Raw genomic sequence first — 27,804 nt, forward strand, 5'->3', positions numbered from 1 at the left:
CGCAAAGATTTTTTGTTAATTTTTAAATTGTGCCCAATTGACTCAGGGATCTACATGTGAAGTTTGAAATCGATAGAAAGGTTTTATCATTCCTATATTAACAACGTATTGACGGATTCAAATGTAGAGAAGTTATACTTTCAAAAAAGTTGTTTCATTTGACCAAAATCATTAATTCAGCAACAAATAAATTTTATCTTCTCTTTATCTGGAAATGTTTTAACGTTAAACCAAAAAACCATTAACTTATTGACCATTTATTTTGGTCATGGAAGGTTAATTTTCTCTTTTTTTCTTTATTTCATTATTAGATTTTAAAATAAATATATAACGCAGGGAGGAAGGGGATATTGGGCGGTTTACTATAGTAGTCCGCAAAGTTTTATAATAATTTTTCTTATTCGTTGCTTAACAACTTTGTGGATTTTTATTGATTTTTGATTGGTTGGTACATTAGGTTGAGTGTTTAACCGTTTCAACCACTAAATATAATCTACAGAAGGGGTAATTTTGTGTATCATTATTGGGGATGTACATTATTTTATCGGCGATGTACATTAACTTATCGGCCATTGTCTTATCCCTTTTGATCCCTGAATAGCGAAATTTTCTCCATAAGGAGCGCAGCAATAACTAGTTAATACAAGATTCTAAAAAAGAAGGTTATTGAAATACAGTGAAAAAGTATCCGTGAAACAAAAAATATTTTTCTTAACATTTAATTGTAGATTGTATAATTCCAAAATAATGAGAAATTGAATTTATAACCATAACTAAAGTATTCATAAGTTGGAATAATAGGATATGTAAATCAACATAAATTATCCCATATTTATTTTTTTAAAAATAGAAATACATTGTGTTAATTCGTAAGTAGCCTAAAAAAAGAATATAAGGCGGGGGGGGGGGGGGGGGGGTTAATGCAATCATCTCGTAATCAATGTATAAATACACTTAGTATTCGAATTTTGATCTGAAATTTTGCATGAGTAATCCTTGGTAGGTCTATTTTCCCTAAATCGAACAAAAACAGTTGAAAAGTAACGGCTAACGTTTCAGCCGTTTAGCCGTTTTTGGCTATTTTTAGGGCAAATCTATCATAAATTCATAGGAATCATCTTTTTAAAATATATTTTTGCTTTAAATCGTGTGAAATGATACAAAAAAAAACATTTTTTAGATTTCTAGTACCAGCAACTACAAGCTAGAACCGTTTGAAAACGTTTTGGAGCGGAAAAGAATCTTATGTGGAGATAGGTTTCGTGATGGATTTGAATTAAAAATAGCCCAAAAATGGCTAATAGCTGAGCCGCCAGCCGTTAGCCGCTACTTTTCCAACTTTTTGTTCGATTTAGGGAAAATAGACCTACCAAGGATTACTTATGCGATATTTCAGATCGAAATTCGAATTCTAAGTGCCATTTATACATTGATTACGAGATGGTTGCATTACCCCCCGGCCCCCCCCCCCTCTTGAGCAAGCACTTATTTTTCAAATGGATATTATTTAGTACTTTATGTCAGGTTATGGATGACTATATATATTAGGTACTGTGGCCCCCTGCAGGATTAGGATTAGATCCCACCGCAGAGGCTAGGCATAATCAAATCCACTACACCCCCCCCCCCCCCCCCCCCCATAAATTTTTTTTAAGGAAGGGTGTTCGGATTTGGCAGTGTAGAACTTGCACTTTGTGCAAAGCATCATTTATATACTCACACAAATCGATGGTGTTTTTGCCTTTGTACATATTACTTTCTCAATGCTAGAAGGACATTATAAAAACAAAATATGTTCTTTTTTGCTGTAAAGGTTAAGGTGATAATAAACTACAGAGGGGCGGGAGAGAAAAAAGAATGTATATAAATTGAAAAAGAAAAAGGATTTTTTGTCTTAAAAGTTCAGGAAATCTAATTTTATAAAACATTTAGCATTTTTACACAAAATAATAGAAATATTACCCAAAAATACCTAATTTGGGCCTAGTGATCATTTCTAGAAGTTTTTTTCATGAAAAAGTGGTTAAAAACTTTGGGTACCCGTGTAACAAACAGCTCTGAAAAATCAAAACAGGATTTATTACTCAATTATCTAATGACTTTGAAGATATTTTGCTTGTTGGCATTTAATGAAATTTATTTTAGAATATTAAGTATCATAATAAGCCTTTTCCACTAATTAGGATTTTAAAGATCATAGGGTAATGATTATTTGAAATTTTTATGCTGTAAAAAATATTAATTTTAGTTAACTGTTAATTATAAATAATAAGTTTTATATGTTAACTGGAAAGTTAAATTTTAGGATACTAAAAACTACTAAAACTTTTCTTGTAAAAGAAGCAGAAAAACAGCATCGCTCCTACAGCAAAAAAGGATGACAACATCCATAAATAGTGAAGCACCAAAAGTAAAGAAAGGACAAACAAACAAATTAAATTATATACAAGATGTTCTGAAAAAAAAAACAATCTAAAGTATTTTAATGTCTTTTAAAGTATGATCGACAGACTAAGTAAATTATATACTTGATGGTCATTGGTACAGGGAATCTTCACCTTAAAAATTCAGCTGTCTATCTCCAATAGCAACTGAGAAAATAGCATTTCCCTAATAAGGTTATGAACAGAACGGACAAAGTTAATTAAAGAGAAGCTTCGCTGTAAAAAAGAGTTTAAGTTATTTATTACCTCAAACCAAGCTGTTTATCTGTAGAGTAATTTTTACTATTTACTTAATGCTGCTTTTTCAGGCATATTAGAAAAAGTTCTGAAAGATTTTTTTTATTTTGTTTTGCAATTCTCGGTTAGAATGGAATTCAATAGTTTAAGATGTTATCCTATAATATAAAGCAATGATGTTATTTTTTTCCTGAAGCTAAAGATCTTGGGAAATGCTGGTTTGAACTATTTGTGATTTTAACAGAAGCTTTATTTATATCTTGAGGTGGTTTCAGGCTATTTTTTCTGACCTCCTTGCTGTTCTTAAGAGGCTAGGTGCGAAAATAGTTATTTCTTTCATCGTATTATAAACCGCATTCCGCACCTCGGGGCTAAAAAACTGGTTTTAATCTTATAATTGTACATTTTTATATTCGTAGAAAACGGTTTATAATACGATGCTATACATAGTTTTTTCGTATGGATGAGAACCAGTTCCTATCCACCGGATTCGAATGAATACGAGAAAACTATTTCTTATTATAAAGTAGTCAGTTTTTAAATGGTGTCTACTGCTGCTATGTTCAGAAAATGCTATACATGTTTTTTACAAAAAAAATAATAGCTCTTAAAATTGGTTACCCTCCCACTTAACACCCCTTAGAGTAACATAGGTAGGGGTGTTATGATAAACACAACCCCACACTACACCCCTTAGAGATGCTAATGTGCCCAGGGTGATAATATACACCACCCGACACCCCTGAGAGGTGCATAGTGGTGGTAATTAACATTTTTAGCGAGTCTTTGCTTATTTTTATTGCAATTTTTGCTTCAGTAATTATATACCAATGTTTATTTTTATTAACCAGAACATTTAAATCCATAACAATAAAAGCTCTATTTACTGCTCTTATTATTTCAAGCTTCTTATATAGGTTTCTTGTTGTAATGCCTAATAAAGAATAAAGAGTCAATGTGAATCTCTGTAATGAAAGTAACATGATGTCTGAGTTGGAATGTTTGTCTGTTTGTACTGAATTAAGGATATCGCTAACTGCCGAACCGATAAGGTTCTCCTTCACAATTCAGCTTCTTATAGGTCCTGGTGGGAAGGTTTATAACTATCTTGGGGGGGGGGGGGGGAGGGTTGTGCAGTGCGACCATTAGAATCATATATATCGAAAATGTCGACAATTTGGTCCTAGTAGTAAACTCAAAAATAATACACTAAAGTAGAGCGAGCGAACTTAAGACTTGCAAAACACATTTTCACGAACAAATGTTTATTTTACTATTTAAAAATGCAGCTTTCAATTTTAAATATGGCATTTAAACTTTTTATACTTTGATTTAAAAGATAATTTGCTAATTTAAGTATTGTTTTTAAACTAAAGATAACCAATCTATTATCAATAATATAAAGTAACTAGCCAACGAATAATGCGGATACAAAACTTTGGGTACCTTTATTATTAATTTCCCCACCCTCCATGATTACTGACTTCTCCTTTTTATTAGAGAAGATTATCTATTCTCTATCATTTAGTTTGCAAAAATGACACCGTGCACAGATAAAATGCTTTAAAAATGCTGTTTTTTATACTAGTCCCTATAATGTTTTCGTATTTGTTGACTTAAAAACTTTGGGTACTTTTTGTTGAAATTAGATTGGTTGGTTCATTATGTTGAGTGTCCAGCGTTTTAACGACTGATTGTAATCTATAGAATGAGTAATTTTGTGTATCATCATTGGGGATGTATATCAATTTATCGACCATTGTCTTATCCCTTTAGATCCATGGCGGTAAAAGTGTCGGTGCGGTTTATCTTCCGCACATTTTTAACTTAAAATACATCAGAACTGAATATTATTACAACAGCACAAATTGATTTTAACTTTTTATATTGCTCATATCTTTAAAATTATCAGTTTTCATTTGCCATTTTGGCATTTTGCTAATATGAAAGTAAATTATGTGCGTTTGTGAATGCACACCAAAATAGTTGTATTTGTTGTTGTAAAATATTTAAAAAAGATAAAGGCTATTTTGCAGTTTCCCGTCAACTTCAGATGGAGTCCTTTTAAACTACTGTTGCATTTTTGGCCATTTGCAGTTCCGATTGTTCAAACACAGCTATCATTTTTTATCAATCAGCTGCCAAAGTCATCCCAATAGTTAAAAAGGGACAACAATGTTTATTGCATAAGTAGCACAGCAATAACAAGTTATACTCTTCTGATAAAGAACACGAAACTCTTATACATAGTAATAAGTAATGATATATGTTTGAAATCTAAATCATTAAATGTTATGCATATTTAATAAAAAATTTTGAATTAGGAAATACTCAGTCATATGTTAGCAAATTTGTCGGTTAACGCAGAAGGACGAACAAACCCTATTAAAGAGTAACTGCGATGTTTTACTGTTACAATGGTCCTGTTTTAAATTGGTGGGATATTTCCATCAAGTTTTGTTAGTGTGAGAAAGGATTAAACATTTGACATTTACTTAATAGTTTCAGGCTAATTTACACTGGCGGCAGCCGGACAGACAAACGAACGGATCGGTATGAAATATTCAATAAAGCTAGAAGGGATAAAATATACAATATAAATTGTCTATTTTATCAGGGAATCAGGGTTAGGACAATAGACGATAAATTAATCTCGCACACTATTTATTAAGTCTACATTTTTGCCTATCTTGGTTATACAGATGCGGGGAGTGAAATATATGTTTATTGGTGCCATTGTCCTATCTCACCTTACTGTATATAATATTATTTACAGTATAGCTCCGAAACCGATTGATATCAGATAATAATAAGAACTGGTTCTCAGCCATATTGAAAAATTATGTATAGTATTATATTTTATCCAGTTTTCTACTAATATAGAAATGTACAATCATAAGAGTATAACTCGTTTTTTTAGCCCGTGACTACCGCATCTTGGGGCTAAAAAAGCTGTTTTTTTTCATAATTTTTAATTTTTATATCCGCGGAAAGCTGTTTATAATACGATTCGATAAATATCTTTTCTTCAACCCTAAATATTTATTACCCAATGTTCTATCCCAATATTCGTGATTATCAAACACTGTATTTTTATGTTATTAATGATTTTCTTGTTATTTTAGGTAAGTTTTAGGCTATTTTTTAACTTTGAATTATATATAAAATATAATAATAGTATGCTGCAGTGGCGTTCACATCAATTATGTACAGTATTAAGGGGCTATGTAGTTCTGTTTAAAATCTTGCTTTAGGGGGGTTTGACACCCCTACCGCACGCCATTGCAAGTACATTTTTGTTAAGGTTGAATTATTGTAAAAATAAAGCTATTCCTTTTACATCTTTTAGAAACTAATAAATGAAGAAAAAAACTTTATTTTGTCGCATAAATACAGTTCTTTTTTTGACTGGTTGAACAATTGATGGCAAACAATTTTAAAACTATATTCATTACATAGAATATGCCATTTAAGGGTTCTCTACTTCAGAAAACAGAAAACAGCCTAAAACCATTCCAACCTATGAGAAGTATCCCTTAAACAGAGAACTTAATCGTTTTTTTTGGTTAAAAGATCTTAACTGACAAACAAAAAAAACTTCTACTTCGTATAATAAAAGTTATCCTAATGTTTGTGTCTATATAATATTAGATGCATATAAACTAGTTTTTTGGACCCCGTTATTCAATAATGAATATGGGTCTCGAGTTTCGCTTATTAGTGTAACTTCATACAACTGACCTATATAGAGAGAATTAAAATCAGTAAGGGTCGGGTAATTGGACTGTAAATTACACCCGTACCAAATTTGTATAACAAAAATGGCTTAGCCATTGGTTACTTATATTGAATTTCAATTGGTTGCTTCCAAACTTATAGTGTTTAAACTTTTTATTCAACTATATTAATCTACAAAAGGGATAATTTTGTTATTTATCATTGGGTATGTATTTCAATTATTGTCCATTGTCTTACCCCTTGGTAGAATTAAACTAAAATGATTTCACCCCCTTCCCAGTTCTACTTACATTAATACCATTAAGGGCATAAGTTCACCATTAAAAATCAAGGAGAAGATTAATTTATCTTCTATTGTCTTATCCCTGAAGCATTACTGATAACTTTTTAATGGCAAGATATCTTGCTGGAAGTCCAAATTCAGCGAAGTTATTAGTAGCGCTTTTACAGAACATATTTTTAACGTCTTGAGTTCCGGTGTAACGCAAATATAACTTTTTACCTTCTCCTTGTATGTGTACTGTCCTATTTAAAAGAATATTATTTTTATTATCAGTTATCCATGTTTTGAGCAACAAAACCTAAAACGCCTAAGCGTCTAGTAATCAAAAACACAGTAGACAGATGTGTGTCTGTCCGTACGTCTGTCTGTCCGTCTGTGTAAAACTCCTATAGCAACAAGGTCAAGAGACTTTAAATGTCAACCCCATAAGAATAAGATTGGCAAGAAAACTCGCCAGCAACATATAGAGTACAGTGGGTAATAATGGGAATTTTCAAGAATTTCAACAAAAAAAAAATAGAAGGAATACTTCTATTAAGCAATGCTATTTAGAGTTTAATTTTTCAACCATTTAAAAGAAATTTTTGGTAAATATACAGCTTATGCGTAAGTAAGTTTACAATAACATCATGGTAGGAAACAAGTTTTTTTTGAATGATAGACTCCTGCAACAGAAAATTACTGTATAATTACTTATATCATTATAGTTTTAATAAGATATTAGTTATTCATTGTATTATAGACTGCTTTCCGCGGTATTAAAAGTAAAAATTGGAATTTTACGATAAATTTCATTATTCCTAGAAAGTTGTCTAAAATACGATGCGATACATGATTTTTCAGTATAGATTAGAACCGTATTAATCCAGCGGATATTAATCTGTTTCTAAGCCGTATTGAAATTCCTTTTACAATTCCACTTTTGTTAGAAATGTTTTACTGTGGCCACCCCTTACCCGTTTTTCTCTGTAAGTGACCGGTCATACGGCATTCTTAAACCACAAAAATTGTCTGATTTTTATTGGAGCCTTGCTTCTCCATTATTCTATCATCCGTACGTATATTATTTACCTTCAGATATAAATGATATTCAGAAAGGTATATATTTATACTTTGCCTTTTACTTAAACTGATTCAAAATATATTAATTTCTTAATTAAAATAAAGCATACTATTGCACATTATTTTTCAAACTGTGATTATTGTTCGCGGAAAACTAGGTGCTTAGCTTTTTGTACACAACTTATTCTTGTTATTTATAATGCCTTTTTATTATATTATATAAATGTATTTCTTAATTTTAATCCCCTGTACTTTATATTCTGTACTCTATAGATATTGGTTTCGGCCATTGCAACAAAGGGGGGGGGGGGGTTGTTAATGCAACCATCTCGTATCAATGATTAAATGGCACTTAGAATTCGAATTTCGATCTGATATTTTTGCATGAATAATCCTTGGTAGGTCTATTCAAGAATTACTCATGAAAAATTTCAAATCAAAACTCGAATTCTATGTGCTATTTAATCATTGATTACGAGATGGTTGCATTAACCACCCCCCCCCCTTCTTTATCTCGAGGGGAGGGGGAATGATAGACCTATACTAACGTCAAATAGTCTAATACGAGCCCTGGATCAATAATAAACTATCTATGAACACTATGGAACAATCGGTAAAGCCGTTCGTGAGATCTTGCATAAAAATTACAAAATTTATGATGCTAAAAAGTTTTTTAAACAAGTGTAGACAAGACATAGATCGTCAAAAGCATATGTCAAATTTAAACGATTATAAAACATTTATATCTTTATTTTTCCTTATCTTTTATTATTTTAAACATTAACTTGAACTGTTTTTAAAGGCATTTGCTTGCAGTGGTTTAACTGTTTTGTTTCTGTATTATATTTTACCTTCCTTTTTTTATGATTTTGTATTATACTAATACTGCGCTTCTTTTAAACGTAGTTGTCCTTGTTATTGTAATATTATAATTCAACTATCCCAATAGGCTTTAAGAGAAGGTTTGCTCCAATATTATTGGCATAGAGATATAGCTCTCTCGGTTCAATTGCCATGGCTAATCAACTTAAAATAAAGGCCTTTAATCATTCAAAAATACGCCTTTATAAGAGGTATTAGAATAGAGGATATGTAATGACTCTATATTTAAGTATACGTCTTCATTAGAGGTATTAGATTTAGAGGATAATTCACATTGTCTCTATATTCAAATATACTTTTTTAGATGTATTAGATTTAGAGGATAACTTTCAGTGCCTCTCTATTCAAATATACTTATATTTTAGAGGCATTAGATATAGAGGGCAGCTTATATTGCCTCTATATTCAATTATACACATTTTTTAGAGGTATCAGATATAGAGGGTAGCTTAAAATGCCTCTATATTCAAATATACACATTTTTTAGAGGTATCAGATATAGTGGGTAGCTCAAAATGCCTCAATACTCAAATATACTCTTTTTTTTTAGAGGTATTAGAAATAGATGATAACCTATAATTTTGTTGTCATAACTTTTTCAACAAAAATGTAATGAAAGTGTAATTTTGTTTATTGTAATTAAGGGTTTACATACATAAATCTTCCATTGTCTTATCCCTTTAGTTCCCTAGTGATATTTTAAGCTCTCTTTAAAATTTTCTAGCAGTTATTCCTCTATTAGTAATACCTCTACTGCAGGGCCTAGACGCTTTGTGAAGCCAATTTTGAACATTGATTTCACACTAAATAAACTTAATTTATAATTAGTGGCTTTGGAAAATATTTGAGGCGTATACTATCTATGGCTAATGCTTATTGAAGGTAAGAAAAGTATTAAGTCTGGTCAAATGGGATACTTCATACATTTATTGTAGATATAATTTTAGAAGTAACTTTATCAGGGAGGAAGGGGACATTGGGCTGCTTATTTCACTAGTCCCCAAATTTTTATAATTACGTTTTCTTATACGTTGGCTTAACAACTTTGGTGACTTTTATTTTATTTTGATATGGTTGGTTCATTAAGTTGAGTGTTAAACGTTTCAACAACTTATTGTTATCTATAGAAGCGTTGATTTCATGTATCAATTTATCAGTCGTTGTCTTATCCCTTTAAATCCCTGAGACTTCATTGATTTTGGTTAGAGGGTTTAATAATTTGAAGAAACTTTTATACATTTTTGGCAATGGCAAGGTTTAGTTTTATATGTCTGAAAACACACATTTATAGTAAAATATAGAGAAGCTGCACTTTATAATCAACAGCATTTAAATTCTGTTGCATTCAACAGGCGGTTGCATTGAGTTGTTAGAATAAAGGATACATATATTCGAAAATATATCTAGTACTTGCAAGTTTTGTTTACAAAGACCTGAAAGCTAGTTTATTCAGTGGGCGTGAAATTAGAATTTAGGAGGTTTTAACATTCCCCTAAGAGAAAATATTAGGACTTTTTTCACCATCTAACAACTTCATACCCCCTTAATAAATCGCTGCGCACGCCTTTGTTGTAAATATTATTTTTTTTACGCGTTCTATTGTAATTTGACAGATTGTCAATATTCATCCATAAATCCGTAAAAAAATTAATGTCACTGCTACTTACAACATCTTTATTATTCAGGAAACAGGTTTTTAAAACACATTTAAATACACACACACACACACACACACACACACACAATGAACAGAGAAAAGGATTATAAAAAATTATCATATTACATCATATCTCATATCTCAATGGCTACTGAACTAATTAAGTTCTTTATTTTAGACAAGCTACATCTAGGTCCTTTGATGGTTTTGGGTTATTTTATTTTCAGATTTAAGTATTGCAATGGTTATAAGATCCTTTTTTTGCCCTTTGAATACAAAGCCTCTAAATGCTAGCTCAGTCGCTTGTGTCTAATTATAAAGAAGTTAATTAAAATTAATTAAAATAAAACTTATCCCCTAATAAATATATTCATTTTGTATCTAATTTTCAATTCATCAGATCTGTATATTAATACAACAGCACAAACAACCCCTCTTAACCTATTGCTTAAATTTCATTCATAAACATATCATCTTTAATTTGGGTTTTAAAGATTTAAATCCTTTTTTTCTTCATGTAAATACGCCCTGACGCAAAACATCTTGTTTTATAACAAGGATGACAACATTCATAGGTAGCCCATATTTTTTTACTCTGGTATTTTTTATTTTAACACAAGTAAATGCGCCACATTTATTTATGGGAGGATGGGCAATAAAATAGCCTAAAACAATCCAAATATTTAAACAATTAAGATTAAATACCCTCAAACAATCCAAGACCTTTGTAAAACATCCCAAAAAAAGAGAACGCATTTGGTTCAATAGAAAAAAAATAATCTATCCATTAAAAATACATAACAATATTGGAGACGAGTAAGTGCAAGTAGTTTACAATAGAAAACATGAAAATAAAGTTAAATATACAGTATCTACGCTACTATAAAAACAGTGGGTGTAAGTATGTCGGTTTAAACTGTTCTTGTAATATCTGAATATAAACTTGTTCGTCATGGAGTGGGGGGAACCCTTAACTCTTCCCCCCCTTAAAAAACGTGTTAGTGTTCCTATTTTAGCGGGAATCTTGAGGGATGAGACAATTATTGAAAATTGTATCTCCCAAATCAGTGACGTCCAAGGGGGGACAGTAAGTAGTGCTATCCTCCCTTAACCCCCCCCCCCATCCCCCCCAAAAAATTTCGTAGAGCTTCGTGCGCCATTTTACCCCATTTTACCATAAAAAAAAGTCCCATAGTCTATTTAAGCCCTTAAAATGGCAAATCAACAATTTTAACAGTGAATATCAACACTTAAATGCAAAGTCTATTAGGGATGACACATCCAAAGATCTCGGATGTTGCACATTACGCACATCCAAATGTGCGTGTATGCGCAGCACATTTGAAAGGATGTCAACCCCATTATTTGTCTACATTTACTACATACACCAGTCAGTACGGGTTATAAGATGTTCTAAGTGTGATTAAGCGGCTAAGATGAAAAGCTGGCCAGTAAAAAGGTCTTTATTGATGTGGAAATATTTGGAGGTTCTATTGTGACTGAAATAAATTCAGGTGGAAGATTAATTTATCATCGATTGTCTTATCCCTAATCTAACTTTTATTAGGATTGCTTTAAACCTCTATTTATTACACTGCAAAAAAAAACAGGAAATGGATAGAAAATGTTGTCTAAAGATCAAATTTCCTTTTTTCTTGTATGAAAAATCTTGTTTTGGTTGTTACGATTTGGAAAAAGAAAGTGGTGTAGATTATTTTCCTTTTCCTCAGAATATCCGTTCTAGCATACCATAATCAATCTAATATCCTTGCCATACAAATGTACAATTTACTGGAGAGGGAAAATGGCTAAAAAATGTGCAAATATAATCATTTTGGTTTACTCGAGCATTGTCGAGCATTTTTAAAATGGAAGAAAATTGGGAAGTATTTAAAAGTCCATTTTGGATTCTGGATAAATGGATTCTGTTGAAATTAAAATTACTAGTGGTTAATGTCGACAAAATGTCAATTATGGTCTTATTACAGACATGCTGAAGAAGTTAGCTGCTTCATATTTTAGTTTATATACAGGGTGGGGCAAATAAGACCGGACAAACTTTAAACGGCCATAGCGCCAAAACTACTTAACCAATCAGGACGTTTAACCCCACTATAAAAAGCTTAGGTAATTAGCTTTTAGCAAAAAAAATCTTTGGACGAAGATGGGCTCGTACTCCGAGCCGGCCGCGCTTATGTCCAACAAGGCAGATTCGAAATGCGCCGGTGGAATAATCTGGATCCTCGACTAGGGCCCACTAAATCGGATCTCAGCCCATCTGTAGACGAGGTAGAGTTATGCAACTTGCTGGGGATACTGTTAGATACCTAAATAAGACACTAGAAAAGACTAGAGCTCTCTATCTAAAGTGGCTTGGCTATAGTACTCCGGCAAAGTAAAACGTGGCAGATTTTAAGATGTCAAAAGTTGTGTGAAATCGTAAAAATTTCTCGGTTCTCGACGTTAGAGACCCATATGGAACTTAAAAACTCATTTTAGACTTTGGATTGCGCTGACAACCCTAGCTGAATCTTCATGCCATTTCCAAAAAGGTATAAAAAGTCGTTCCACCTCAACTGTGGTTCAAATAAGAGCCTCCATGTCAAAGAGTAGCGTTAAAGTTGGGTGAATTTGGATCCTGCGGTTACTCACGTTCCTAAGGAAATGGGGCCTCCCAGCAGCCCGATCTTAATTCAATGGACTTTTGGGCCTGGGGCTACTTTGAAGCATGCACAAATAGACGTGCCTATACAACAACGACCTCCCTCATTGCCACCATCAAGGAGAAATTCGCCAGCTTGGACAGGGACATGGTGACCAGGGCCTGCGGGCGGTTCAGGGGGCGGGTGAAGGCGGTGATCGAGGCTGGCGGCGATTTTATTGAATACTCTAATAGTTATATACCTATTTTGCTTGCCAGTTTTTAAAATTCAATAAAATCTTTAAAATTGACGATTTTATGTTCATTTGTATAGAAGTTAGAATTTGTCCGGTCTTATTTGCCCCACCCTGTATGTCAAACTATTGACATAGCTAAATTATGAATAGGCGGTTCCCCTCAAAGAGCCTTGATGAGCACAAAGGCACCCCTACAATTGTTTGTATTACATTGAAAGAATACGTATTAGTAGTTTTTCGTGTGTTGGCATTTTTCTGTAGGTTAGGTTAGTTTTTATTAGGTATATTGAAGCTCTGTGAGGGTTAGGTCTCATCATGCAAGTCCCAAAGAGCTAGGGCTCCGCATTAAGAAAAAATACCCTCGACTTATTTTTATTTTTATTGAGAGGGTTCTATGCTCGCAAGACACTTGGAGGGAAAGCACAAATTAATAAAAAAGATAATGAAATATACTATATTCTAACCATGTCCATTTTTCGTGTTTTTTTAATGTTTGTTAAAATTTGATTTTTTTTTGAAAATATTTAATCAAGAAGAAAATTGTATAAAGTTGAATGAAAATACCTTTCTATTGTGTTTTTTTTTGTTGACAAAATCAAAACTTTCAACAGAAATGCTTTTAGTCCTCTTATATAAAGTAATAAGGTTTTTTGTCTGTTCTTTTATAGGGAAGCTTCAATTAGGTACAAGCATGGTTTTAAGCTATTCTGTTTTCATATCTAATCCTTTGGATGGTTTAAGGCTATTTTTCTCCCTTTTCCTTTCTCTTCTATTATAGAGCCCCAAGATCATAGTTCAAAAAGAAACAAACCTATGGAATTTTATGGGTAGAGGGATTTACATTTCTTGACGGATAGCTCAAAAACTTCTATGACTTATCGCTTCAGCCTTTCTAGAGATTTTAAGGTACAGATACATAAAAATTCAAGGATATTGGGGAGGGAGAGGACTGGTTGATTACACTAGTTGATTACTTTTTTGGAATTTTTATTAGTTAGTTTATTGAGTGTCCAAAAGTTTCAACCACTAATTGTAATCTACAGAAGGGGTAATCATCAATTGGGATGTACATCAATTTATTGGCCATTGTCTTATCCCTTTATATCCCTGCAAGGATACACTAATGTAAAGAAAGCTTTCCAGGATATGTTTACAATTTTTGTTAACGGTGTGAAGGCAAAAAAGAAGTTATCACATAAAATAACCAAAAATAACACAGCTTTACTGATTTAATGTTAATCTACTTTTTCTCCTATTGAACGATATCATAACTTAATCTAGATTTAGTAAAATTGTTTATTAGAGAAAAAAATCCTCATTTAAGTAATTTAAAAGTTAGATGACAATAGCTAAAAGGTCTAAAAACAATTTTCTTGTTGGATTATAGAAACATTATCTGAAACTATTTCTCACTTTCTATTCAAATCTTTTCAATGGATTTTTGATTGGATTCTTTTGAAAGTGGCGTATAGGGTGAAAAATGCCTATTTAGACCACTTTTTCAGCTAGTTAAGTATGTTCTATAATGCTATGTTTCCCTAACTATGTCTGTAACTTTGTATGTATTTATGTAACGCTGAATTCTCAGTTGAATAATGCAGTACCTTTTAAGTGATTTTTTTTGACAAATTGAATTGATTTTTCTTTGCAACTATTTAGCCCTTTCATTTAACCTATTTTTAAACCGATTTTTTTTACCGTTTTACTTTTGAGTGCAGCTAATATGTAAATATGTTATTTTACATGATTCAAAGCTAAGTTATGAACGCTTTTGGTCTTTTTTGTTATAAGATTTAGAATTGAAGTAAAAAATAAGGCTAAATTTGCTCATAACTTGTTATAGCCTTTTTATAATGCAAAATTGGGGTCAATTTAGAGTCTTTAAAGCATAAGATTCATTAAAAAAAATATTGTATTTGGAGCGAGTTTAGCATAAGATGAAAACCTTTTTTAACAATAGTTTTATTTTAGTTAAAAATAACAATAATGATAAGTTTTCTTTGATTATCACCATAATATTTTGTTTTGACTGGTAGAAATGCTTAGGGCACAATTGTTTTTCTGCAGGAGTCCTTTCCTACCAGGGATCTCAAGGGATAAGACAATTAATGATAAATGTTTATACATCCCCAATGATTATAAACAAAATCACTTCTTCTGCAGTTTGACATTATTGGTTGAAAAGTTTGGTCAATACTAGTTTGGGATCAACGAATCAAAATTACCCACAGTTTTTAGGCTAACTAATACTTGAGTATAAAACTATGGGTACTAGACTATTTACAGTCCAATGTTCCTTCCCTCCCTGGATTTTTAATTATTGCTGCCAAATAGCTCAGCAGGATTTGAAATGTAATGAATCAATCAAATAAATTATAGATTTATTTGGGAAGGAGAGGACTATTGCGCTTAAATTTATCTTTAATTGCTTTCTTACCCAATAAACCTAAAGTAACAAATTCAGAATATCAGGGGGAAGCTAATTTTGTATTTAAATTATTAGTAACGATGCTACTTAATAATTAATCTCGGCTGTTCGTCGTCAGTCCATGTCGCGGAAATGTGATTTTTTCAGTTTATAGTTAAGATAGAATACTGATTTTTTTATGCTTTGAAGTTGGCTACTTTTGGATATTGTCATCCTTTTTCCTATTTTTCTTCAGATTAAATATCCTACCCTGATCGAACCACACACATTCTTTTAATAATCTTGTTATTAAATATATTTACTTTGGGTGTTTATACACTTCCGTATTATTATCATATCCGCATAGTCATAATCATAATACGTCACAATAGCAAAATGATCATTTAAAAATCCTTTAAACTTTTGGATTGTGGAAAGAAAACCAAGTAGCGGGTTTTGTCGTATTTTCACAGTAGCTTTTGATAGATTATTTTATGGTAAGTAAATGTCAATGATTGCCCCACAGGGTCTAGAAATAGGAAAAAAAGGTGCTGTAAAAATATGTAACCCTCTACTTCGTTTTCTTTTCATGATCCAAAATTTTAAAGGGTTGTTGACTGATGATGATGAATAAATAGGAATGTGCGGTTTGTGCTGTGATAACAATTTGCAGTCTTTATGATTTTATGCATACATGTGCGGTAGTGAAAACACACCTTTAGTGACTGCACAATAATTTTAATCCAGATTTCATGATAAATAATAATCCTTTTATGGGCTACCATACTTACATAACTTAAATCTATGTAGATTTATTAAAGCTTCTAGTTGCTTTATGTCAATAGTAGATTATATCTTTAAATTAAAATTTTTAATTGCTAGGTTGGTGTTTTAAAGTTATCAAATGAAAATGGCATAAAACCTAAGAAGACCCAGTAAAGATTTTGTAAAACTAGTAGTCTCAATTACTTTGTTTTAGATCTAGACACCTTCACATATACTTAGGTATAAATATTGTAGTAACAAAGTTACTCTATAATTAGAAATATCTGTTTGTAAATAAACAAGACTTTCTCGGGTTCTATTTAGGATGGGTTGCTGAAATTTATTATGAACCCTCTATATATATAATTGAGCGTCTAGTCTATAAAATACTTGGTCTGTTGGTGTGTCGGTGATGATTCAAAAGGCATAAATATACTTCTTAGTTATTTCCTTTCATTATTTGGTCCATCGCTTAGCATCTGCTCTATTACTAATAGGGTTGGGTCGGATATCCGGATTGGCCGGATATCCGGCCATTTTTGATATCCGGCCGGTTACCGGATATTGAAACCATCCGGATACCGGATATCCGGCTGATTTTTACTGCCGGATATCCGGTAATTTGCCGAATATCGAGCGTTGGCCTGATATCCGGCCGGATACCGGATATTGAAACTATCCGGATACCGGATACCGGATATTGAAACTATCCGGATACCGGATATTGAAACTATCCGGATACCGGATATCCGGTATCCGGCCAATTAAGTATCCGGCCCAACCCTAATTACTAACTTGGATTTTTTGTGCGTTGCTACTTTTGGATTTTGTCATGCTTGTTTCGTTTTTATATATACATCTTGTAGCTCTACTTAACATTGTATTATATTTGTCCTGCCCGCTTTTGATGTCATGCTTTTCGTGGCTTTGAATGTAATAGACCTATTAAACTGCACTACTTGAGATATTAAATATAACAATTTAGTGTGCTTGTTAAGCCATATGAATTCTTTATTATGTAAGTTTTTATTGTATAAACTTTTGTATTAAATCTCATCCTCAATAAGAATAAACAAAATCACCCCTTCAATTCATCAATACATTTTTAATGAAAAGTATGGTCACTGCAAGTTTGAACCAACCAATTAAGATAAAACACAATGATAAGTTATTATATTCAGCAGTTTAAAAGACAATAAGTTAAAGTTTACAGTGGGAATTGAACCATTGAAAGTTATAGAAAAACTTTTTTACAACTCTACTGTTTAATATGTCTATTATCTAGAGGCAAATGTTTCGAGCTTATGACAAGTTAGGACCTCCCATATTTTTAGTTGTAAGGACAAAATTTGTTAAACAGAGGCCATATGCACAAATATGTAGCATTAGTAGCGAAGCTACTCATCAATTAATGTGTCATGTTGGTCTGTCAGTCTGTTTTCTTGTTATGCCAATGACTAAGTGTAATCTAATGGGTATTTATAGGGAGGAGTTCATTATTTGAAGGGTGGTGAAAAATATTATGAAACCATCCCATGACATTTAATTTAGAATTACATCAGCCAAAAGCCATCGCAGGACAACCCAATCGATTAAGTTGTTGGTGAAGTCTTAATGGATAAACGTAAGATCACGCATTAAAATTAAAGAGTTGCTACACTATCAAAAAAGTTAACATAAATTATGAATGTGAACATGATTTAAAACAACAAACTTTGGTCTGTTAGTCAGGCATTAACGGATAAGCAAAAAATCTTTGATAAGGGTTTTAACACATCGTATTACAGACAGCTTTCCCCGGATAAAAAAAATCATCAGATTGTTAGCCCCGAAGGGGCCGAAAGCCCATGCTAACAAAACTGGTATTGATTTATAATCTTTATTTCGATATTCGTGGACAATTGTCTGTAATACGCTGCTATACATGATTTTTTGTTATTGCTGAGAACCGGTTCTAATTCACCGGATATTAACCGGTTTGGAAGCCATATTGGAATAAAATAATACCCTGTATCTTTATCCGTGACTGTCTGGCCACCGGAATGTAATTTATGTTGGCTTGTCAACCCTAATCCAGGAGTCGTGCCAGACCTGAATATAGGGTAGCACCGCATAAGGGATAAGACAATGGAAATTAAAATGATCTAAATCCACAATAATGTATCAAAGGGGGGGGGGGCGAAAGTGACACTTTTTGAAACCAAAACTAAAAGTCAAAGAAACTCAACTAAAAAAAAGAGTTACAGGTCTGACATTTTGCATGGCAGTTGCTTTATAGGGGTACAATATGGAACTGTGAAGAAACGGCGGCGCAACCGCCGAAAACCGCCGTTTCCCGCCGAAATTTTGTTTTGCCTTTTCTCGGCGGTTTTCGGCGGTTGCGCCGCCGTTTCTTCACAGTTCCATATTGTACCCCTATAAAGCAACTGCCATGCAAAATCTCAGACCTGTAACTCTTTTTAGTTGAGTTCCTTTGTTGACTTTTAGTTTTGGTTTCAAAAAGTGTCACTTTCGCCACCCCCTTTAATTGGTTGGAATGTTTGGACACTTAAAACTTTGTAACCAACCAATCAAAATTCAATAGAAATACGGAAAGTTAGAGCCAACTAATAAGATAACGTGGTTATAAAACATTGTTTACCAGTGTAATTTACAGTTGGATCTCCTATGAGGTTTTAAGTTTTTTAGATGAAAGGACGTTTATCTTTTTAATATTATAGTACTAAAAACTAATTTTATTTTATATTATAGGTAAGTTGAATTGATTCTTTCCATAATAAGATTTTATTATTAAAAGTACAAGTTGTAAGCATATTTATTTAATATTGTTTAGTATTACTTTATGATTCACTTGAAAAGTATTTCCTTTGCTTTAAAAAAAGACTGTGACTTTGCTTTTCTAAAAAAAAATTAAAATGTTGTTTGTTGCATTCGAAGAAATAAGCTTTAAGTCTGTAAAATCGACAAATTCAATTCTGATGGTTTCTTAAACATTGCATATGGTTCACAAGCAAAACTTTTTAGGTTCTATATTTTAGTTCGGTTAGGTTAAGTAAAGATTAGGAGAGCCGCACAGAAATAGTGCTCTGCAGGGTTAGACTCTCTCATTTGGGCTAGAAATAAGTTATTTTTCTTAAAATTCTGTCATATTTTTTGTTGCAGTGTTACATTTTTTCCTAGAATTTGACATTTGTTGCTAGTGTGCATGTGTGTATGTGCGTGTGCATTGAACTTCGAATGCCGCGTTCTGTTTTGATCATTTTTTGATATCAGCTCTGACACAGCTGAAAAATGCGCATTTTTGCAATGTCATGGCACAATACACACACACACACACGCATGTATAACAAATGAAGAGCATATTCAAGATTGTTATTGAGATAAGGATGGATGGCAGCATCCATTTAGTTGAAATTTGACCCCCTCCCCCCCCCCCCATAAAATAGAGATTTTTTCTCAAGGTCAGCTGTATTCTATTCTAACCTAAAGAAACTTTTAACCAACCATAATTAAAACATATTTAATGGGGGGGGGGGGGTGTATAACTCGTCCAACGACAAGATTGTATATTTTTCCGATTGGGGAAAGAATGAGATATAGCTGGATAAAAAAATATTTGCACATGCAGATTTAAAGGTGGGGGGTAGGGGGGTTGGGTTGAAATGATTCAAATTTTGCAGAATTGATGCAAGAAAGTAATATTTATGCTTCCTGTTCTAGTGAAAAAAAGCAAAAATAATCTAGAAAATAAATTTTTTAGGTTTTATTTAAATAAGTATTGATGTCATAACTTTAAATAAATAATGATTTCCTTTATCTCAAAAAGAGCTTTGTAATTTTTATGTAACTATTGCCAAAAAAAGTATAATTTTTTAATTTCAAATATTTGCATTTTTGTTACAGGAATTTTAATTGTTGAGAAATTGCTGCAAATCCAATTATATTTAGGTGTTCATTCATTTCCGCATAAATATATTTATTAAATCGTCAAATCGCTTATCCTAAATGTAAACTAGCAAGATTTTTATCTGTAGCTTAAGATTTTCGCACCGACTGAAATCTCCATTCAAGAGAAGCTTTACTTAGGTACGGGGATAGTTTTAAGCTATTTTATTTTAAAATTAAGTCTTATGATGTTTTTAGGCTAATTTTCTGTCCTTCCCCTTTGAAAATAGAACCCTAATTATTAATACAGCACAAACTGCCTTTTCCAATTTGTTTCAAATCATATCATTGGAAACTTCCTCTTATTTAATTGCCTCTGAAATAATATGCGATTATAAATCTCAATGCGTATGTGATTACTTGCGGAAGTTAAAGCACACTCTTCATTTTACATTTGTCCTGAGAAAATTTCTCAAATAATTTTGGATATTTTATCCAGCGATTTATGCCCTTATTAAACAAGGATACTTCACCTGATAGAAAACTATTTTGCACCTTACTCCGAAAATAAATATTAATTTAAATGTTTTAAGTTAAAATCTACAACATTAAGAACATTTAAGGGCTCTGTAAGTTTTTATGGCCCAAAATACTCTGGAATAGAATGTTTAATCTATTAAAAAGAAGGTAAATACCCCCCCCCCCCATTTAGTAGTATAAAGGTAGGGAAGGGACATTGAAAAGTATTCCCTCAAAACTTAATTAACTCGTTCTGCCAATGGCGACGGATTGAACTTGATTCTCTTCGGTAGAAGGTTGAAGCAGAAATGGATTTGACAAAATAAAATAATTTTAATTCTTCAAAAAAAGTTTTATTACATTAATTACAATCTGGAGATAAATGTTTATTCCAATGTCCTATCCCTGTATACCTATTAAGTTCGGAAATTTTTAGGGATGTCTATTTGTTGATTAACAAGATTCATTATGTCCATAAGTTGCAAATCATTAATCTATAATACTAAGTAGAACGATGTCTGTCTGTCCGTCTGTCCGTCTGTCTGTCCGTCTGAAGCTTAAGATCTCAGTAACCACTGAACTGATTGGGCTCTACTCTTCAGGGAATATACCTACTGGTCCTGTGATGGTTTTCAGCTATTTTCTTGGGGGGTGGGACACCCCAAACCCCCCAAAAAATAAAAAAATACCCCCCCCAAAAAAAAAAAAAAAAAAATTTTTTTACTTTTTCTTTTTAAATCTAAAATACGAAAAATTAGGTTGATCAAACCTCTTGGGGCAAAGCCCCTAGAGGCTAGGGGCGAAGCCGCTAGTAGATAATAAGATATTAGAATATGTTATTCTATATTAGTAATAGGGTTAAAGTTACTTAATAAGACATTAGATCATCCTTATATAAATATTACAGGATGTTTATCTATTTGTGGTGTAGGATCTCGTAACCTATATTGACCTCGTTCACATTGAATTTTCTTGTGAAGGGAAGGTTTTTAACTATTTTGGTAGAAGGTACATATACCCTCCTAAGAGAAATAGCCCCTAAAAAAAAACAACCCCCCCCCAAAAAAAAAAAAATATGCTAGTTTAGTTTGAGTAGAGTTCCTTTCAATAAAATGTTTTAATGTCCATAAGTAACTGTAAAAAAAACTTCACTATTTTATAAGTTAGGCATAAAATTACTTTTAATGCATTATTTCAGTAATAATACAAAAAAAATAAACTCTACTAATCTAAATTTCGCCGAGGATTATTTGAATTTCTGGTGAAATTTTTCTATGTACCATTTTTATAACACTTTTATGGTTTTATAGCATCATGAATGTAAAATTTTTTAATGAAACATAATGTTTACATGCATAATTTTTCAAAAAAAGTATTAAGTTTTTTTCTTATATGAACAATGAGATTACATTTTTAATAACGAAATAAAACTAAATCAAACTTAAGGGGGGGGTTTTTAATGCAACCATCTCGTAATCAATGTATATATGGCACTTAGAATTCGAATTTCGACCTCAAATTTTGCATGAGTAATCCTTGGTAGGTCTATTTTCCCTAAATCGAACAAAAAGTTGGAAAAGTAACGGCTGGCAGCTGGCGGCTCAGCCGTTTAGCCGTTTTTTGCCTAATTTCAGGGCAAATTCATCATGAATTACGTAGGAATCAACTTTTTAAAACATATTTTTGGTTTAATTCATGTTAAATGATAGCAATAACCATTTTTAAAATTTCTTGTACCAGCTGCTAAACGGCTAAAACCGGCTGAAAGCTGCCAAGAGTATGAATAGTTGATGGGGCATGTGACATGTCTAGGGGTAGGTTTTTATGGTTGCTGAGCTCAAAAATACTACCAAAAATAGTGGCAGCTCAATCATATGGCAGCTGGGTAACGGCCGCTGCTGAGCTGGGAGCTGCCAAGAGTTGAATGTGTAGATAGGGCTTGTGACATGTCTAGGGGTAGGTTTTTATGGTTGCTGAGCTCAAAAATGCTACCAAAAATAGTGGTAGCCCATCAATATGGCAGCTGGGTAACAGCTGCAGCTCAGCTGGTAGCGGCCAAGAGTAGAATGGGTAGATGACGTGACGTGTCTAGGGGTAGGTTTTTAGGGGTGCTGAGCTCAAAAATACTATTAAAAATAGTGGCGGCGCATCCACATGGCAGCTGGGTAAAAGCTACAGCTCAGCTGGGAGCGGCCAAGAGTAGAATGAGTACATAGCGCCTGTGAGGTGTCTAGGGATAGGTTTTATTGGGTGCTGAGCTCAAAAATACTACCAAAAATAGTGGCCGCCTATCAATATGGCAGCTGGGTAACAGCTGCAGCTCAGCTGGTAGCGGCCAAGAGTAGAATGGGTAGATAGGGCTTGTGACATGTCGAGGGGTAGGTTTTTATGGGTGCTGAGCTCAAAAATGCTATAAAAATCCAGCTGCCATATGGATGGGCTGCCACTATTTTTGGTAGTATTTATGAGCTCAGCAACCATAAAAACCTACCCCTAGACATGTCACATGCCCTACCAACTATTCATACTCTTGGCAGCTCCCAGCCGTTTTCAGCCGGTTCTAGCCGTTTAGCAGCTGGTACTAGAAATTTAAAAAATGCTTATTGCTATCATTTAACATGAATTAAACCAAAAATATGTTTTAAAAAGTTGGTTCCAACTTTTTGTTCGATTTAGGGAAAATAGACCTACCAAGGATTACTCATGCAAAATTTGAGGTCGAAATTCGAATTCTAAGTGCCATTTATACATTGATTACGAGATGGTTGCATTAAAACCCCCCCCCCCCCCCCCCTTAATTTGCTAAATTTGAGCAGAGGTTAGGCAAAGCAAAACTTTTATTTTCATTTTTTTCACAGGAAGGGTGTTTCAGTACTCGAAAGGGACTTTAAGGGAAAGGACAAACTGACCTTAAATGTACAAAAGTCCTGCTTGTCAACATAACTGCATATTTTTAACAAAGCTAAGAGTAACAACAAGTTTATTTTTATGAATTGTGGGGGAGGGTTAAAAACTAGGTGTTCTTTCACTTCCGAAAATTACAAAACAGCATCGTATTATAAACAGCTCTCAGCGAGTATAAAAGTGTGCAATTTATTTTATAGATTAAAACCAGTTTTGTTAGACCTGAGGGGTCTAACGAAACTGATATAAATATTGTGATTTTTCATTTTACTAATCGTAGAAAATTGTCTATAATTCATACGATACGTGTTATTTTGGTATGTCTGAGATCTGGTTCTAATCCAGCTAATATTAATCGGTTTCGCAGCTCTACTAGAAAATATGTTTTGCAGTTGTAATAATCTGCAGCCTTGATGAATTGATGATGTGCAACATGTGCGCATGTGAAGGCACACCTGAAAATTAATGTTGGGCTATCTATTTTAAGTATTTGTTTGTAGCTTCTAGAAGTTATTTTATGGAAATGTTTACGGATTAGCTCCTCTGATAAGCATAAAAATCTCTTTTAGATTAAATATATTTAGTGTAGGTCGGTCTGTCTGTAATGTACATGTCAATATTTGTGTTATGGTTTCAACAAGTTTTGTATAAGAAAACCAATTTTCTGTCAAATTAATCCAAATTAGACTAAATATATTATTTTTCTGCTTTTCAAGTTATTAGTTAGCTATTTTAAGAAATTAAAATTGGTGTAATTGTTAAAAGAAAAATTTCTATATAATTGGAGACTTAAACTTATTAATCAAAAGACATCGTTTTTTAATTTCAAATTTTTATTAATGCCTTATGATAAAATTATAGATATAAATTTACCTCTTGGAGATTGTAAATATTGGGGAAAGAAAGATTTGTAGATTAATCTAGCAGTCTTTTTAATTGGCAAAAAGTATGCATATATCATCTTAAAATCAACAGAAACGTTGTATTTTAATCCAGTTTTATAAAGTGGCCTTAAAATCTAAGCATACAGGGATAGGACAATGGTCAGTAATTTAATCCACACACCTTTCTTCCCTCCATAATTATACGATATAAAGAGCACAATTTTCTTATCATATTGGGTGAAGATTAATTTATCATCCATAGATCATCCCTGTTGAAGGTAAACTTGAAAATTTGGACTCATGTAAATTATGAATGGCTGGATATATATATATGTATGTAGAAATACAAGTTATTGTGTAGATCTAGATCTAGTTGCCACACATACACACACACACACACTCATACATACATACACACACACACATTCTTATGCGCGCGCGAGCGTGTGTGTGTGCGTTTACGCATATGTTTGCGTTCATTCCTTACACGCACATAACACAAGAGTGTGGGTGGCTAAGGTATGTGAGTGTGTGTGTTTATGTGTGTGTGTGCGTGCATATGTCAGCTGGAAGCCCCTTTACCCCTCCCCCAATGTCATATTCCCCCCTCCTAGACCAAAAACCACTTTCCTTTTCGTTGAACTTCCTATTATCCTTCCATCTATCTATCTATCAATAATACATAGAGCTAGGATGACAACATCCATAATAGAAAAGCTAAACATATGATGCTATAGAACAAACGAAATTTGACAGATATAGAGTGGCTGATATGTAAAGATTTAGCAAACTGTTATTTAGAATTTTAAACAAACCTTCAATATGCCTTAAAATTGCTCTATATGCAAGATTTTTCAGTTTACATATTTGCCCTAGAAACCACTTGAAAAATCCTCTTTTAATAAAACTATGTAAATTCCTAATGATAATACAAAAAATTACCCCTTATGTAGATCACAAGTAGTAATTGAAACGTTTGGACACTCAACTAAATGAACCAACCAATCTAAATTTAGTACAAGTCCTTAAAGTTGTTGATGCAAAGAATAAGAAAACATTATTATAAAACTTTGGGGAATAGTGTAATAAACAGCCCAATGTCCCCTCTCTTCCTGGCTATTATAACAGGGCTATCAGTTTAAGAATACGTCCAAAATGTAGAGTGGCTACGCTATTAAATATCTACATATATGGTATATATTAATGTATATTGTATATGGATTGGCTAGGCTAAGGAGGAGGGAAACCATTTACAATCTTATGTGTATATACTAGACGAGATACATAGAAAAATCAAAATAGAATTTTGCCACATGGCCTTTGATTAAATAAAACAAACAATCGAGATAGACTTTTAGGGAGGAGGGGGGGGATGTTTTTCTTACAAGCCTTGCCAATTTTAGACCTTTGACTTAATGGACTAATTAAATAAGATACATGGGTATCATTTGACGGTCACTACTTTGTCCCCAAATTATATAAATTCTAAATTATTCTCTGTCGAAGAAATGATAAAGATAGTGTCTGACTAGAAGTACATGGAATAAGCGAGAGGGAGAGAGTGAAAGGGGTTGGGGGAAAATTTCCCTTATAATAACACAACGGACAAAATTTTCCCTGCTAAGAAGATTGCTAGCCATATGGATGGGTGAAAGTATCCCTATATGAATTCTAAGGGCCAAATATTCCTCTATCAAATTATGCTTTTCACATTTTTAAATGCTTCTTAGAATTTTAAATGCTTGCCTAGCTTTGTTTGATTGTTATGGTGGTGAAAAAATTATAAATTTTTATGCCAAATTATTTTGTTGGATATCCCTGTGAATTTTCTGTGTGTGCCTAGCTGTGTGTAATTGTGTGTGTGTGTGTGTGTGTGTGATTGTTAAGGCCTGACACTGAAAAATATTTGAAATGTATTAAGAAGAAGAATAAAAGGTGGGAAAAAGAGAATCTTAGTTTAGTTAGGTGGTCAGTTGGACACACATTTAATAACTCTACTAGTGCACTTATCCTCAGTGAATATTATCAAACAATTCAATTTGAAATAAATTGAAAATAGTGAATTAATCTTATAAAGTGTCAATACTGAAATATTTTTGTGAGAAATATTAAGTGACTTTCTGTGGTTATATTGTGTTATTTTTGTGTGTGTAGGGGAGGGGGGGGGGGGGAAGGTGGCAATGAAAATATTGAAATTATAAATGTCTGGTTGTTTTTTTTTTCTCTCAATGGTTGGGTAATTTTTAGTGTTTATGTAATATTAAAATATTTTGCGGGATTTGGGGGATAAGACAATGGCGCTTGAATTAATCTACACCCTTTCATACCAGAGAGAGAGAGAGGGGATAATTGGCTGCTTTTTACACTAGTCCCCAAAGTTTTATAATAACAGTTTCTTATTCGTTGGCTTAACAACTTTGGGGACTCCAGAAGGAGTAATTATGTGTAGCATCATTTGAGATGTACATCAATTTATCGGTTATTGTCTTATCCCTTCAGATCCCACCTTTTTATAAGCATGATAATTTTGATAAAGATTAATTTATCATCCATTGACTCGTCTTGTATCTTGAATTTAAGGTTCATTAAAAGGGTATTTTATTTTTCATTTATAAGATTTATTTTAAATTAGCAATTTAGTATTTTTTTTCTTCTTATAACTAATTGAAGACCTACTTATTGTCATTTAACCTTTCTTTAAAAAGCTTCTTAAACAACAAGACCTTGAAAGATTAGAATATTTTCAGATAAATGGGAGAAGTGAAAATAATTTGTTTTTCCTTGAAAAATCAATGATATTTTGTGATACGTTAATGACCAATTTTGATGTCATAACAATGACTTTACTTTAGTTTGATTGGTTTATAAAGGCAGGAATAAAGGTGTTAAGTTGTTGAGGGAGGACATTTTAAAATTCTATTCTTTACCTTTCAAACAGGAGATAAAGTTTGGAAAAAATTTTAAGTGACGACCCTCCACAGACGTCCAAGGGTGGGGGAAAAAAGTGCTTAACCCCCTCAAACTTACATTTTATCCCCATAAAAATTTCAAAAATACATTAAATTACCCTCTAAAAATCTTTGAAACCCCTCAAAAAATAAAAGCTTGGACGTCCCTGGAACCCCATCCCCCCATTTAAACGGTTAATAAACCAGTATTTTTCTTACCCCTTTATTCTTCAAAAACAAATTAGGTGATGTTAGAATCAACCAATAACGTCAATGTATCTGCCCTTCCAA

At 32.7% G+C, this 27,804-nt stretch overlaps 1 protein-coding gene across 2 annotated transcripts in view; it reads left to right on the forward strand.

The window, feature by feature from the left end:
* kkv (hyaluronan synthase-like protein kkv) overlaps positions 1–27,804 on the forward strand; it is a 110,095-nt gene that overhangs the window by 9,014 nt on the left and 73,277 nt on the right. The gene's annotated exons all lie outside the window — the stretch shown is intronic.

Source organism: Acartia tonsa, chromosome 6 (assembly GCF_053477335.1).
Source record: "Acartia tonsa isolate MP-2025a chromosome 6, ASM5347733v1, whole genome shotgun sequence".
NCBI lineage: Eukaryota > Metazoa > Arthropoda > Copepoda > Calanoida > Acartiidae > Acartia > Acartia tonsa.